This window comes from Schistocerca gregaria, chromosome 6 (assembly GCF_023897955.1).
Source record: "Schistocerca gregaria isolate iqSchGreg1 chromosome 6, iqSchGreg1.2, whole genome shotgun sequence".
NCBI lineage: Eukaryota > Metazoa > Arthropoda > Insecta > Orthoptera > Acrididae > Schistocerca > Schistocerca gregaria.
This window is the reverse complement of record NC_064925.1, coordinates 136,437,229-136,451,132: the sequence shown is the minus strand read 5'-3', so window position 1 is coordinate 136,451,132 and position 13,904 is coordinate 136,437,229. Positions and strand designations below refer to the sequence as shown.

Sequence of the window (13,904 nt, the reverse complement as noted above, 5' to 3'; positions counted from 1 at the left end):
AGAAGAGACGGTGGTAAAAGGCCTGGAGACCAGAAGATTCCGGCTGAAATACATCACTGTGAGGCAGACATCCCTAAGATACTGGGCTGTACGGCGTAGGCCTAGACACAACCCACAATTTAGTAATGATGAAGTGTAGGCTACACTTTGAGAGTCGTCAGTGTCAGTCAGCGCGAAAAGAAGTGGGATAGTGAAGTACTGTGGAATAATGATGTGCGTTTGAATTTATTTAAGGCTTTAGCTACTTCGAATATAACTAACCCAGGCAGTTCAGTTGAAGAGGAAAGAGTATCTCTAAAAAAAATGTAAATGACAGAATTTGGGCAGAGAGTTATAGCAAGGAAGAAACCTTGCGTTAGGGGAGAAATACCTCATTAGATCATCGAAGGAAGGAATTACACAAATTCTCAGGAAAAGACACAAATACAACATTATAAATCACTTAGGAGAGGAATAAATAAGAAATGAAGGAAATGCAAGGCAAAACGTCCAACGGAAAACATGTGAAAAATCACAGAACACTGGATCAGCGCATAGAAAAACAAAGCTGCCTTCGCTAAAATTGGACGCATTAAAAATGTAACGTGACTTCCACTGTTAATGGCAGGGGGAGAGCGCATAGGCAGAGAGAGTACACTGAAGGTTGCAACGAGGAGGAAAATTGGTCTGATGATGCGACTGAGGTGGAAATGGGAGTAGATATGAGAGACGTAGTGGGCCCCGTACCGAGTCAGAGTTTAATAGAGCTTTGTTAGACTTGTGGTCAAGTAAGGCATAAGAAATAAATAACATTCCTCCGATATTTCCGAGATTTTTGGGGAATGTGGCAACCAACTGAATATCCAAGTTGTGTGTAATCTATGAATTCAAAGACATGTCGTCAGTCCGACAAGAAGAAGCTGGGCGTGTCTTAGTTTTAATACATCGCACCAGCCCATCGTGGACACGACACAGCCACACATGCTGGTTCCTTGGGTGTCAGATTTTTGCCTCAGGTCTCCAATACCCTATGCTTTCTCTTGACAGTGAAGTGACTTCTCCCTCTTTCCTTGGATGCAGAAACTACTGCGTGACAAGCGTTTCCAGAATGACGATGAGTTGGCTTTAGAGGGGGGACGTTTCCTGAACAGAAGAAATTTAGACATCTACACCCAATACTTGGCTCAGTCATTCATCGTTGGGGAAAATGGGTCGCAATGCCAAGAAAGTCTCACGCCATCGAAAGATTTCATGGTCGCAACTAAATTATTTTGAGATGAAAATTAAAATTTAAAAATTACTAAATGACTGGTAGGTATATCGGAAAGTTAAGATCACTATAGAACCAGTTCTGACATTGCGACTGATAATGGAAGCAATACTTGAGAAAAATCAAGACATCTTTAGAGGGTTTTTCTACCTGTAGCCGGCACAGGTTATGTCCTTAGGTTAGTTAGGTTTAAATAGTTCTAAGTTCTAGGGGACCGATGACCACAGATGTTAAGTCCCATAGTGCTCAGAGCCATTTGAACCATTTTTTTCTACGACAACCTATCGTTATATATCTCATGAAAAAGGATTCTCTCAGTTGTAGGTAGTTCCTATAAAACTGTTCATTATTAACTTCACAAAAGATAAGCAAACTAATCGAAAACACAACACAATAGTTACTATGTAATTACAGTGCTGTAGAAGGCTACACAATATTATTGTTATCATTATTATTATCATAATTAAATATAAAAGCACTGGCAGCCTTCAGATTTCTGCCTGTTAAGAAGTAAGGAGTCCAGCAATCAAGTGATCTACAAATAGTAAGTATAGTGCAGATATTGTAACCTGGTTGATTTTAAATGTGGCTTTATGGTGTGTGTGTGTGTGTGTGTGTGTGTGTGTGTGTGTGTGTGTGTGTGTGTGTGTGTGTGTGTAAAGCAAGTGTCGATATGAAGGGGAGAGGTAGGGAAGAAGCATGTTTTATGAAAATTATCTGCCTTCAATTTGAATAGACAGTTTTCTTTTCTGAGCAGCAATTGTAGGTAGCCCTTGAGATGTACTGATAACTGCTTCACCATTCTGCACAAAACTGTTGTAAGAAATAAACAGCAGTAGCCTCACGTACTCATTAGCTCCTGCATTATAAAAACACTTGCAGAAACTAAATATCATTTATTTTTCACTACTTTAACATAAAAGAATTCAAATAAAACTGCCGGACCCTGTGACCGAGCGGTTCTAGGTGCTTCCGTCCGGAACCGCGCTGCTTCTACAGTCGCAATTTCGAATCCTGCCTCGGGCATGGTCGTGTGTGATGTCCTTAGGTTAGTTAGGTTTAAGTAATTCTAAGTCTAGGGGACTGGTGACCTCAGATGTTAAGACCCATAGTGCTTAGAGCCATTTGAAACTCTTTTTTTTTTTTTTTTCAATGAAAAGTCTTTTTCATTCTATAGTTAGTCCATGTGCAAGTGATTATGGGACGGGAGTGGGGAGAGTTACGGCTAATACATGATTGCGCGCAGGCTTAATGGTCTGAAAATGGTTGGATATCACTGTACCATGCAGATTATTTCGTAATGTCTCAGCACACGTCCTATCGTCCTGTCCATTCCTCACGTCAACGTTTTGCTTATTTTCGTTACTTCTTCGACTGTACGGAGAACTTCCTAATTTCTTATCAGTATACCTAACTTTGAACATCCTTCTGTAGAATCACACCTCGGTCAATGCGTTTCTCTCTTTTTGTCAGTTTTCCCTCAGTCCATGATCCACTACCATGCAGTGCTGTGCTGCAAACGCACATTCTCAGAAACCTCTTCCTCAGATTAAGGCCGTTGTTTGACACTATCAGACGCGCAGAGTTCTCTTGTTCAGGTATTCTCTCTGTCGTTGTGCCAGTCTCCTTTTCAAGTCGTCTTTGCTGCGCTCTTTATATGTTATTTTGCTTCTAAGGTAGCAGAATTCATTCGTTTCCTTTACTTCCTGTCCCCCAATTCTGATGTTAAGTTTGTTCATAATGTATTTTCTGCTACTCCTCATTAGTTTCGAATTTATTCGGTGTACTGTAAATCCATATTTTGTTCATTCAATGCATTACGTGCTGTAAATGTTCTTCACTCTCACTGACGATAGCAATCTCAGTAGTAGTCTTATCGTTTGTATCTTTTAGCTAAGAATTTTTATCCCACTCTAGAACCTATATTTTATTTTCGCCATTGTTTCTTTGATGTACAGACTGAACAGAAGCTGTGGAAGACTGTACCCCTGTCTTCTACTCTATGGACTCAAACTTCCGCCCCATGGTCTAAGGCGCTAAGTCACGGTTCACGTGGCTGCCCCCTCCCGACGGAGGTTCGACGAGTCCTTCCTCGAGCATGGATGTGTATGTTGTCCTTAGCGTAAGTTAGTTTAAGCTACATTAAGTAGTGCGCAAGTTTAGGGACCGATGACCTCAGATCTTACCACAAATTTTCCAAACTTTTTCATATACCTTCCATTCTTATTGTTCTCTCTTGGTTCTTGAACATATTGTATATTATTTGTCTTTCCCAGTATCTTATTTCTATTTTGTCTCAGAAGTTCGGACATTTTGCTCCATTTTACATCGTCGAAGGACTTTTACAGGTCGAATGGTTAAAATGGCTCTGAGCACTATGGGGCTTAACTGCTCAGGTCATCGGTCCCCTAGAACTTAGAACCACTTAAACCTAACTAACCTGAGGACATCAAACACATTCATGCCCGAGGCAGGATTCGAACTGCAAGACTGTAGCGACTAGAACCGCACGGCCACCCCGGCTGGCCGCCCCAGGAACAAGTGTTTCACAGTCGCTAAGCGTTGTCGTAACTCCTGTTCTTTTTTCTTCACCCCTTTCACGTGCGTGGCCAATCATGTTGCTGGAAGGCGTTCGTTTCCGCGCGCCGACCAATCTCAGCTTTGCAACAGACCGAAGCTTCTAGAAGCTTCCAGACTGCTCCAGAAGCTTCCGCTCAGGCCGTTGGGAAAACCACCAACACGCCGCCACGCGTTTTGTGAGCGAGCCCCTGTGTCTTCTCCTTGTCCTCGGCCACGTGGCTCCCGCTAAGCCGCGGTCCACCGCGGCACTTGTTGCAGTTGTTGTGGCCAAAGTTCGAGTCTTGGTCCGGCACACAGTTTTCATCTGCCAGGAAGTTTCATATCAGCGCACACTCCGCTGCAGAGTGAAAATCTTATTCTGGAAAAACTTTAAGGTTCGCCGATGACCTTGTAACTCTGTCAGAGACAGCAAAGGACTTGAAAGAGCAGTTGAACGGAATGGATAATGTCTTGAAAGGAGGATATAAATGAACATCAACGAAAGCAAAACGAGAATAGTGGAACGTAGTATAGTTAACTCGGGTGATGCTTAGGGAATTAGATTAGGGAATGAGACACTTAAAGTAGGAGAGGAGTTTTGCTATTTGGGGAGCAAAATAACTGATGGTGGTCGAAGTGGAGAGGATATAAAATGTAGACTGGCAATGGCAAGTAAAGCGTTTCTGAAGAAGAGAAATTTGTTAACATCGAGTATAGATTTAAGTGTCAGGAAGTCGTTTCTAAAAGTATTTGTATGGAGTGTAGACTTGCATGGAAGTAAAACATGGACGATAAGCACAGGAAGAGAATAGAAGCTTTCGAAATGTGGTGCTACAGAAGAATGCTGAAGATTACATGGATAGATCACATAACTAATGAAGAGGTATTGAATAGAATTGGGGAGAAGAGGAGTTTGTGGCACAACTTGACTAGAAGAAGGGGTCGGATGGTAGGACATGTTCTCATGCATCAAGGGATCACCAGCGTGGAGGGTAAAAATACTAGAGGGAGACCAGAGATGAATATACTAAAGAGATTCAGAAGGATGTAGATTGCAGTAGGTACTTGGAGATGAAGAAGCTTGCACAGGATAGGGTAGCATGGAGAGCTGCATCAAACCAGTCTCAGGAGTGAAGACCACAACATCAACAGCCGATGTCAGTATTGTTAATGGTTTCCTGTCTCGAAGTGTATACTATTAAAGGATCTTCTTTCCGGAGTGGTAGTTTTAATGCCGCTCAAACTGATGCCACCTTACGAAGGTAAAAGCTGTAGCGTAAGGCAAGAAATCGAAGGGAGCAACTCTGAGGTGAAGAGAGGAAGTCGTGTCGGTCGGCATAGAACCAATCAGAAGACTGGTGACCCCCTAGTGTGCTCTGGTGGAGCTGCTGGCGGCCACAGCAGCGGCATTGTACAGAACGGCGTCGGCGCCCGCGGCCAGTGGCGGCGTGTCGCAAGGCGCGCCGTCCACGGCGTATCACCAGGGCCGGGTCGCCCCGCGAACCGCTCGGCCGCGCCGGCCTTGGCCCGATCGTCCGCGTCGCCCACGCCGGCCGCAGAAATACACGCGCCGCCCACCGCCCCGTGACAGATTATTGTGACCGCGCCGCAAACACAGGCCCTCTGCCACGAGCAACCGGCCGCCTGCGGGCAAGCGAAACGGTCACTGTCCATCAGACCGCTGGCTCCAGATTACGAGGGTCACTCCAAAAGATATGCACACCATTTTTTAAAAAAAATCCTTGTTTGAAAGTTTTACAGTGTGTAGATACATCCTTTAGGAACAATATTTTCATTTCTCCACATAATTTCCATCCCTCTCAACTGCCTTACGCCATCCTGGAACCAGCGCCTGTATACCCGCACGGCAAAATTCTGGACCAACCTGTTGGAGACACTGTTTGGCAGCGTGCACAAGGGAGTCATCATCTTCAAACCTTGTACCACGAAGAGAGTCTTTTAGTTTCACAAAGAGATGATAGTCACATGGAGCCAGGTCATGACTGTAAGGCGAGTGTTTCAGTGTTGTCCATCTGAATTTTGTGATCGCTTCCGTGGTTTTTTGACTGACATGTGGCAGTGCATTGTCGTGCAACAGCAGAACATCCTGCTTTTGCCGATGTGGTCGAACACTTCTCAGTCGAGCTTGAAGTTTCCTCAGTGTCGTCACATAAGCATCATAATTTATAGTGGTTCCATTTCGCATGATGTCCACAAGCAAGAGTCCTTCGCAAATCAAAAACACCTTAGCCATAACTTTTCCAGCAGAAGGTGTGGTTTTGAATTTTTTTCTCGGGTGAGTTTGCATGATGCCACTCTATTGACTGCCTCTTCGTCTCTGGTGAAAAATGATGGAGCCATGTTTCATCACCTGTCACAAATCTTCCAAGATGTTCCTCTCCACCATCTCGTGTTGTTGTTGTTGTTTTCAGTCCTGAGACTGGTTTGATGCAGCTCTCCATGCTACTCTATTCTGTGCAAGCTGCTTCATCTCCCAGTACCTACTGCAACCTACATCCTTCTGAATCTGCTTAGTGTACTCATCTCTCGGTCTCCCTCTACAATTTTTACCCTCCACGCTGCCCTCCAATGCTAAATTTGTGATCCCTTGATGCCTCAAAACATGTCCTACCAACCGATCCCTTCTTCTAGTCAAGTTGTGCCACAAACTTCTCTTCTCCCCAATCCTATTCAATACCTCCTCATTAGTTACGTGATCTATCCACCTTATCTTCAGTATTCTTCTGTAGCACCACATTTCGAAAGCTTCTATTCTCTTCTTGTCCAAACTAGTTATCGTCCATGTTTCACTTCCATACATGGCTACACTCCAAACAAATACTTTCAGAAACGACTTCCTGATACATAAATCTATATTCGATGTTAACAAATTTCTCTTCTTCAGAAACGCTTTCCTTGCCATTGCCAGTCTACATTTTATATCCTCTCTACTTCGACCATCATCAGTTATTTTACTTCCTAAAAAGCAAAACTCCTTTACTACTTTAAGTGTCTCATTTCCTAATCTAATTCCCTCAGCATCACCCGATTTAATTTGACTACATTCCATTATCCCCGTTTTGCTTTTGTTAATGTTCATCTTATATCCTCCTTTCAAGACACTGTCCATTCCGTTCAACTGCTCTTCCAAGTCCTTTGCCGTCTCTGACAGAATTACAATGTCATCGGCGAACCTCAAAGTCTTTACTTCGTCTCCATGAATTTTAATACCTACTCCAAACTTTTCTTTTGTTTCCTTTACTGCTTGCTCAATATACAGATTGAATAACATCGGGGAGAGGCTACAACCCTGTCTCACTCCTTTCCCAACCACTGCTTCCCTTTCATGCCCCTCGACTCTTATTACTGCCATCTGGTTTCTGTACAAATTATAAATAGCCTTTCGCTCCCTGTATTTTACCCCTGTCACCTTTAGAATTTGAAAAAGAGTATTCCAGTCAACATTGTCAAAAGCTTTCTCTAAGTCTACAAATGCTAGAAACGTAGGTTTGCCTTTTCTTAATCTTTCTTCTAAGATAAGTCGTAAGGTCAGTATTGCCTCACGTGTTCCAACATTTCGACGGAATCCAAACTGATCCTCCCCGAGGTCTGCATCTACCAGTTTTTCCATTCGTCTGTAAAGAATTCGCGTTAGTATTTTGCAGCCGTGGCTTATTAAACTGATAGTTCGGTAATTTTCACATCTGTCAGCACCTGCTTTCTTTGGGATTGGAATTATTATATTCTTCTTGAAGTCTGAGGGTATTTCGCCTGTCTCATACATCTTGCTCACCAGCTGGTAGAGTTTTGTCATGACTGGCTCTCCCAAGGCCGTCAGTAGTTCTAATGGAATGTTGTCTACTCCGGGGGCCTTGTTTCGACTCAGGTCTTTCAGTGCTCTGTCAAACTCTTCACGCAGTATCGTATCTCCCATTTCGTCTTCATCTACATCCTCTTCTATTTCCATAATATTGTCCTCAAATACATCGCCCTTGTATAAACCTTCTATATACTCCTTCCACCTTTCTGCCTTCCCTTCTTTGCTTAGAACTGGGCTGCCATCTGAGCTCTTGATATTCATACACGTGGTTCTCTTCTCTCCAAAGGTCTCTTTAATTTTCCTGTAGGCCGTATCTATCTTACCCCTAGTGAGATAAGCTTCTACATCCTTACATTTGTCCTCTAGCCATCCCTGTTGAGCCATTTTGCACTTCCTGTCGATCTCATTTTTGAGACGTCTGTATTCCTTTTTGCCTGCTTCATTTATTGAATTTTTATATTTTCTCCTTTCATCAATTAAATTCAATATTTCTTCTGTTACCCAAGGATTTCTAGCAGCCCTCGTCTTTGTACCTACTTTATCCTCTGCTGCCTTCACTACTACATCCCTCAGAGCTACCCATTCTTCTTCTACTGTATTTCTTTCCCCTATTCCTGTCAATTGTTCCCTTATGCTCTCTCTGAAACTCTGTACAACCTCTGGTTCTTTCAGTTTATCCAGGTCCCATCTCCTTAATTTCTCACATTTTTGCAGTTTCTTCAGTTTTAATCTACAGGTCATGTCCAATAGATTGTGGTCAGAGTCCACATCTGCCCCTGGAAATGTCTTACAACTTAAAACCTGGTTCCTAAATCTCTGTCTTACCATTATATAATCTATCTGATACCTTTTAGTATCTCCAGGGTTCTTCCACGTATACAACCTTCTTTCATGATTCTTAAACCAAGTGTTAGCTATGATTAAGTTGTGCTCTGTGCAAAATTCTACTAGGCGGCTTCCTCTTTCATTTCTTAGCCCCAATCCATATTCACCTACTATGTTTCCTTCTCTCCCTTTTCCTACACTCGAATTCCAGTCACCCATTACTATTAAATTTTCGTCTCCCTTCACTACCTGAATAATTTCTTTTATTTCATCGTACATTTCTTCAATTTCTTCATCATCTGCAGAGCTAGTTGGCATATAAACTTGTACTACTGTAGTAGGTGTGGGCTTCGTATCTATCTTGGCCACAATAATGCGTTCACTATGCTGTTTGTAGTAGCTTACCCGCATTCCTGTTTTCCTATTCATTATTAAACCTACTCCTGCATTACCCCTATTTGATTTTGTGTTTATAACCCTGTAGTCACCTGACCAGAAGTCTTGTTCCTCCTGCCACCGAACTTCACTAATTCCCACTATATCTAACTTTAACCTATCCATTTCCCTTTTTAAATTTTCTAAACTACCTGCCCGATTAAGGGATCTGACATTCCACGCTCCGATCCGTAGAACGCCAGTTTTCTTTCTCCTGATAACGACATCCTCCTGAGTAGTCCCCGCCCGGAGATCCGAATGGGGGACTATTTTACCTCCGGAATATTTTACCCAAGAGGATGCCATCATCATTTAATCATACAGTAAAGCTGCATGTCCTCGGGAAAAATTACGGCTGTAGTTTCCCCTTGCTTTCAGCCGTTCGCAGTACCAGCACAGCAAGGCCGTTTTGGTTAATGTTGCAAGGCCAGATCAGTCAATCATCCAGACTGTTGCCCCTGCAACTACTGAAAAGGCTGCTGCCCCTCTTCAGGAACCACACGTTTGTCTGGCCTCTCAACAGATACCCCTCCGTTGTGGTTGCACCTACGGTACGGCCATCTGTATCGCTGAGGCACGCAAGCCTCCCCACCAACGGCAAGGTCCATGGTTCATGGGGGGAGGAAATGAGAGGGAGCCAACAGCACCCGGTGTTCCCAGGCGGTCACCCATCCAAGTACTAACCGGGCCCGATGTTGCTTAACTTCGGTGATCGGACGAGAACCGGTGTATTCAACATGGTATGGCCGTTGGCCACCATCTCGTAGTGTTTCAAAAGTTCGCTGCAAACCGTTTTTCTTGTTTCTTTGTGAGCCACTGTCAACATCCTGGGAACCCACCTGGCACAAACCTTTTTTAACGCCAACACTTTCACTAATCTGCAAACACATCCTTCCCTTATCCTAACGTACTAACCGGGCCCGATGTTGCTTAACTTCGGTGATCGGACGAGAACCGGTGTATTCAACATGGTATGGCCGTTGGCCACCATCTCGTAGTGTTTCAAAAGTTCGCTGCAAACCGTTTTTCTTGTTTCTTTGTGAGCCACTGTCAACATCCTGGGAACCCACCTGGCACAAACCTTTTTTAACGCCAACACTTTCACTAATCTGCAAACACATCCTTCCCTTATCCTAACGTAGCGTGACAATTCGTTCACTGTGATGCGTCTGTCAGCAGTCACCAATTCGTTAACTCTTTGCTCATTGACTGGGGTGTGTGCAGTGCGAGACCTGCCGCTGTGAGGACAATGCTCAATATTGCCTTGCCCGCTTTCATCACGTAACCTGCTTGCCCACCGACTAACTGTACAGCGATCGACAGCAGCATCTCCATACACCTTTTTCAACCTCTTGTGGATGTCGTCTCGTTTTCACAGCACAGGAATTCTATGACAGCACGTTGCATCTGACAACCGTGAAGTGTAGCAGCCATCTTGAAGACGGCGCCCCTCACGGGAACAGGTTGAACTATGAAAACAAGCGGGAAGGATATATCTACAGACAGTAAAACTTTCACACATGCAGAATGGAAACTGTATTTTTACAAAGAAAGGTGCATTTCTTTTGGAGTGACCCTCGTACATGTGATTACCATAGAGTGTTCGATAACCTTAGGAGGAGGGATAAAAAATATTATCTCGATACTACAGAACCTTTATTCGCCCAGACTGCAATAAGTACATACAGACGTCTGCATAAAAATGTAGACGTTCTTTGGTAGTTTATATTACTGAAACAAAATGACACACAGTCTTGCACATGGGGAAGGTTGTTTGATGTGTTCAAAGTGACCAAATTAGCAGCCAAACAACGTCGATGCCGCTGAACTGTTAACCTAAATACTGACGTCAGTGTTGCCAGACAGACGCACAGGACGCCTCGATGGCTTCTCGTAGCTCGTTCAGTGTAACTGGCTTCTTCAAGATATCCCGTAGTTACAAGTCTAGAGTCGTAAGGTCTGGAGACCTTCGTGAGTACTCAACAGCTCCTCTTCGACCATATAGATTTTCATCCAAGTAGTCTCTGACTTCCCTGTGGTACGTACTTGAGGTGGAGCTCCATCTTGTTGTCACCTCCCCCTCACTTATCGACCTTAATGACTGTGAAAAATTAAGCCGCGTGTACCTAATGGAAATTTGGGAAAAGCAATCGTCGCCGAAGTTAATCTGTCGGTAAAGAGGGAGGAAGGGTTACATCTAAATGAAAGGAAAAATGTAAATGAAATTGATGTAAAATTAATTTTGGAAAAGGGTAAAGTTAATAAAGAAAGTGAATGTGCGGTCGTTACGTTAAGAATTAACTGGCGTTAATTAGATATTTGAGATTTGGGGAAAATTACGGTCGCCAGTCCTATGGATAACTACTATAATAACTGAAAAAGAAAGGTTACTGCACATATAATTAGCACTAAAATCGTGGCAACTGAAGGTTGGTAAAATCGAAGTTTGCAGCAAAGGAAGATACTCGTTTCCGGTTATGTTACCTTCAAAGAAGAATGCGCCAATCAAGCCGCTCTATGACAGACCACACCACACATTAACACCCAGTGGATTAACAGCTTTGCCCACCTGAACGTCAGCATTTTCAAGAGCCTAGTACATGCAGTTTTAAGTGCGCCTCGTCAGACTAGACAACCATCCCCGCAAACCGTTTATCCTCGCAAAGCATGCCTTCAAACCTCTCGCAGTACTCCATCTTTCGATCGTGATTGTCCTCGTTCATAGCATGCAGTGATCTCGAAATGTAAACTTTCGACTTTCCAGCCTTCATTAATCGTCGTACGCTTGATCGACTCAAATGGTTCAAATGGCTCTGAGCGCTATGGGACTGAGGTCTTCAGTCCCCTACAACTTAGGACTACTTAAACCTAAATAACCTAAGGACATCATACACATCCATGGCGGTGCCAGGATTCGAACCTGCGACCGTAGCAGCAGCGCGGTTCCGGACTGCAGCGCCTAGAACCGCTCGGCCACACCGGCCGGCGGCTTGATCGGCTTACCTCCATTTCACGTACACCCTGTTTCACAGATTTTTGATTTGACCAAGTAAAATGTGCAACAGAGCAGCGCTCGAAGCCTGACTTGTTGATATTTTCAGTCGACCAGACCTTTCCTTACTCACATTCTGAACAGTACCGTCGGCCTGAAATTTAAGCCGAATGAAGTAAACTGCTGTACGTGTTGGTGGCTAGATTCCGTACACCTACGCCGTTGCCGTTGTACCTCCATCATGTTTTCGTACTTCCAGTACCACTTCAATGCGGCCTTCGATTGGTCAAACGACAAAGTTACGCTGCGTGGAGTGGCGGCGCGGTTTGAGACGTCATGTCACGGATAGCGCAGCCCCTCCCGCCGGAGATTCGATGGGTGTGTGTGTTGTTCTTAGCATAAGTTAGTTCAAGTAGTGTGGTAAGTCTAGGGACCGATGACCATAGCGGTATGGTCCCTTAGGAATTCACACACCTTTGAACATTTGACAAAGTTACGTCATTCAGTGCTGCTCTGTCATCTGTTGGAAAACAGGGGCCAAGATCTGTTGAGAAAACAATGGACTGCGCTGCCGAGCAAAATTGTAACGTTACGTCATTTTGTTCCAAAGATATTAACTATCAAAGAGGATCTAGACGACACTGTTTATGGACAACTAGTTTTGACAATTTAAACAGCCTTCTTCCGATCATCCGTATTATGGCCGGCCACGCGTGCAGGGTATGCGGGTCGCTGGCTCGCCGAGCCCCAGTTTGTTTCGGCTTTGCTCGCTCCTTTCCTGACTGCGGTGCGGCATTTTTCGGCCGGTACAACTCTCTTCAGTTCGGTAGAATCGTGGTGTCAGTGTTCTTTGCCCTTCGTCACTCGTGCGTGGTATCAAGATCGTTCACAGGTGCGGACGATGTTTGCACGAAAGTTGGGAATGTAACGAACTATCGTTACAAATTTTTAAAAATGAATGGCAATGATAGAAACATCGATGAGAGTTATAAATATATAACGTTACTGCTGGATATATTTCGTAAACCACATCAAATACTGACGAACCGATTCCACAGACCGAACTTGAGGAGAGGGGCCAGTGTAATTGCTTAATACAAACCATACAAAAATGCACGGAAGTATGTTTTTTTAACACAAACCTACGTTTTTTTAAATGGGACCACGTTAGTTTTCTTAGCACATCTGAACATATAAACAAATACGTAATCAGTGCTGTTTGTTGCATTGTAAAATGTTAATTACATCCGGAGATATCGTAACCTAAAGTTGACGCTTGAAACTTCCGACGTTCAGTTGCGTGTTGTAACAAACACGGGCCACGGTCGGCGAGCAGCATCTGCAGGGACATGTTTACGATGACGACCATGTTTACGTGTGTGGCTGTAGTGCACTGTTGTGGTTTGGTCTAGCTGTCGCAGTGTCCGCATGTAGCGCTTGCTGTTATTGTTATTCTACATTCGTCTCCGCACGCAGACCAACTGTAGTACACCGTGTTACCAGACGTCTGTGATAGGGTAGTGGTGTAGGAACTGTGACCATGGTGTATTCGAACTCTGAAAAGGCGGAGATGATACTCATCTATGGCGCGTGTTGACGAAATGTGGCTGAAGCCTGCAGGGTGTATGCAGAAAGGTACCCGGACAGAGAGCATCCAACGTGCCGCACATTGCAAAACATCTACCGCTAACTGTATGCAACAGGTATGTTCGTAGCACGCAAACGGGTCCGTAACAGACCCGTCACAGGAGAAGCGGGTGCATTTGGTGTGTTAGCTGCTGTTGTCATGAAGCTACACATGAGTATACGGGACATTGCGAGAGCCGGTGGACTGAGTCAAATTAGTGTCATGCGCATACTGCATCGTCACCGCTTTCACCCGTTTCATGTGTCGCTTCATCAGCAATTACATGGTGATGACTTTAATCATCGAGTGCAATTCTGTCAATGGGCGTTAACAGAGAATGCGTTGCAGTTCTACCTGTTTACCGATGAAGCGGGCTTCACAAACCACGGGGCAGTGA

At 44.2% G+C, this 13,904-nt stretch overlaps 1 protein-coding gene and 1 non-coding gene across 3 annotated transcripts in view; one reads left to right on the top strand and one right to left on the bottom strand.

Annotated features, from left to right (window-relative positions):
* The window catches only part of LOC126278581 (QRFP-like peptide receptor), a 1,030,767-nt gene that overhangs the window by 504,929 nt on the left and 511,934 nt on the right, over nucleotides 1-13,904 (top strand). The gene's annotated exons all lie outside the window — the stretch shown is intronic.
* On the bottom strand, nucleotides 9,524-9,642 carry LOC126279142 (5S ribosomal RNA). Its single transcript, XR_007550793.1, has one exon. It is a non-coding gene; the product is annotated as a 5S ribosomal RNA (ribosomal RNA).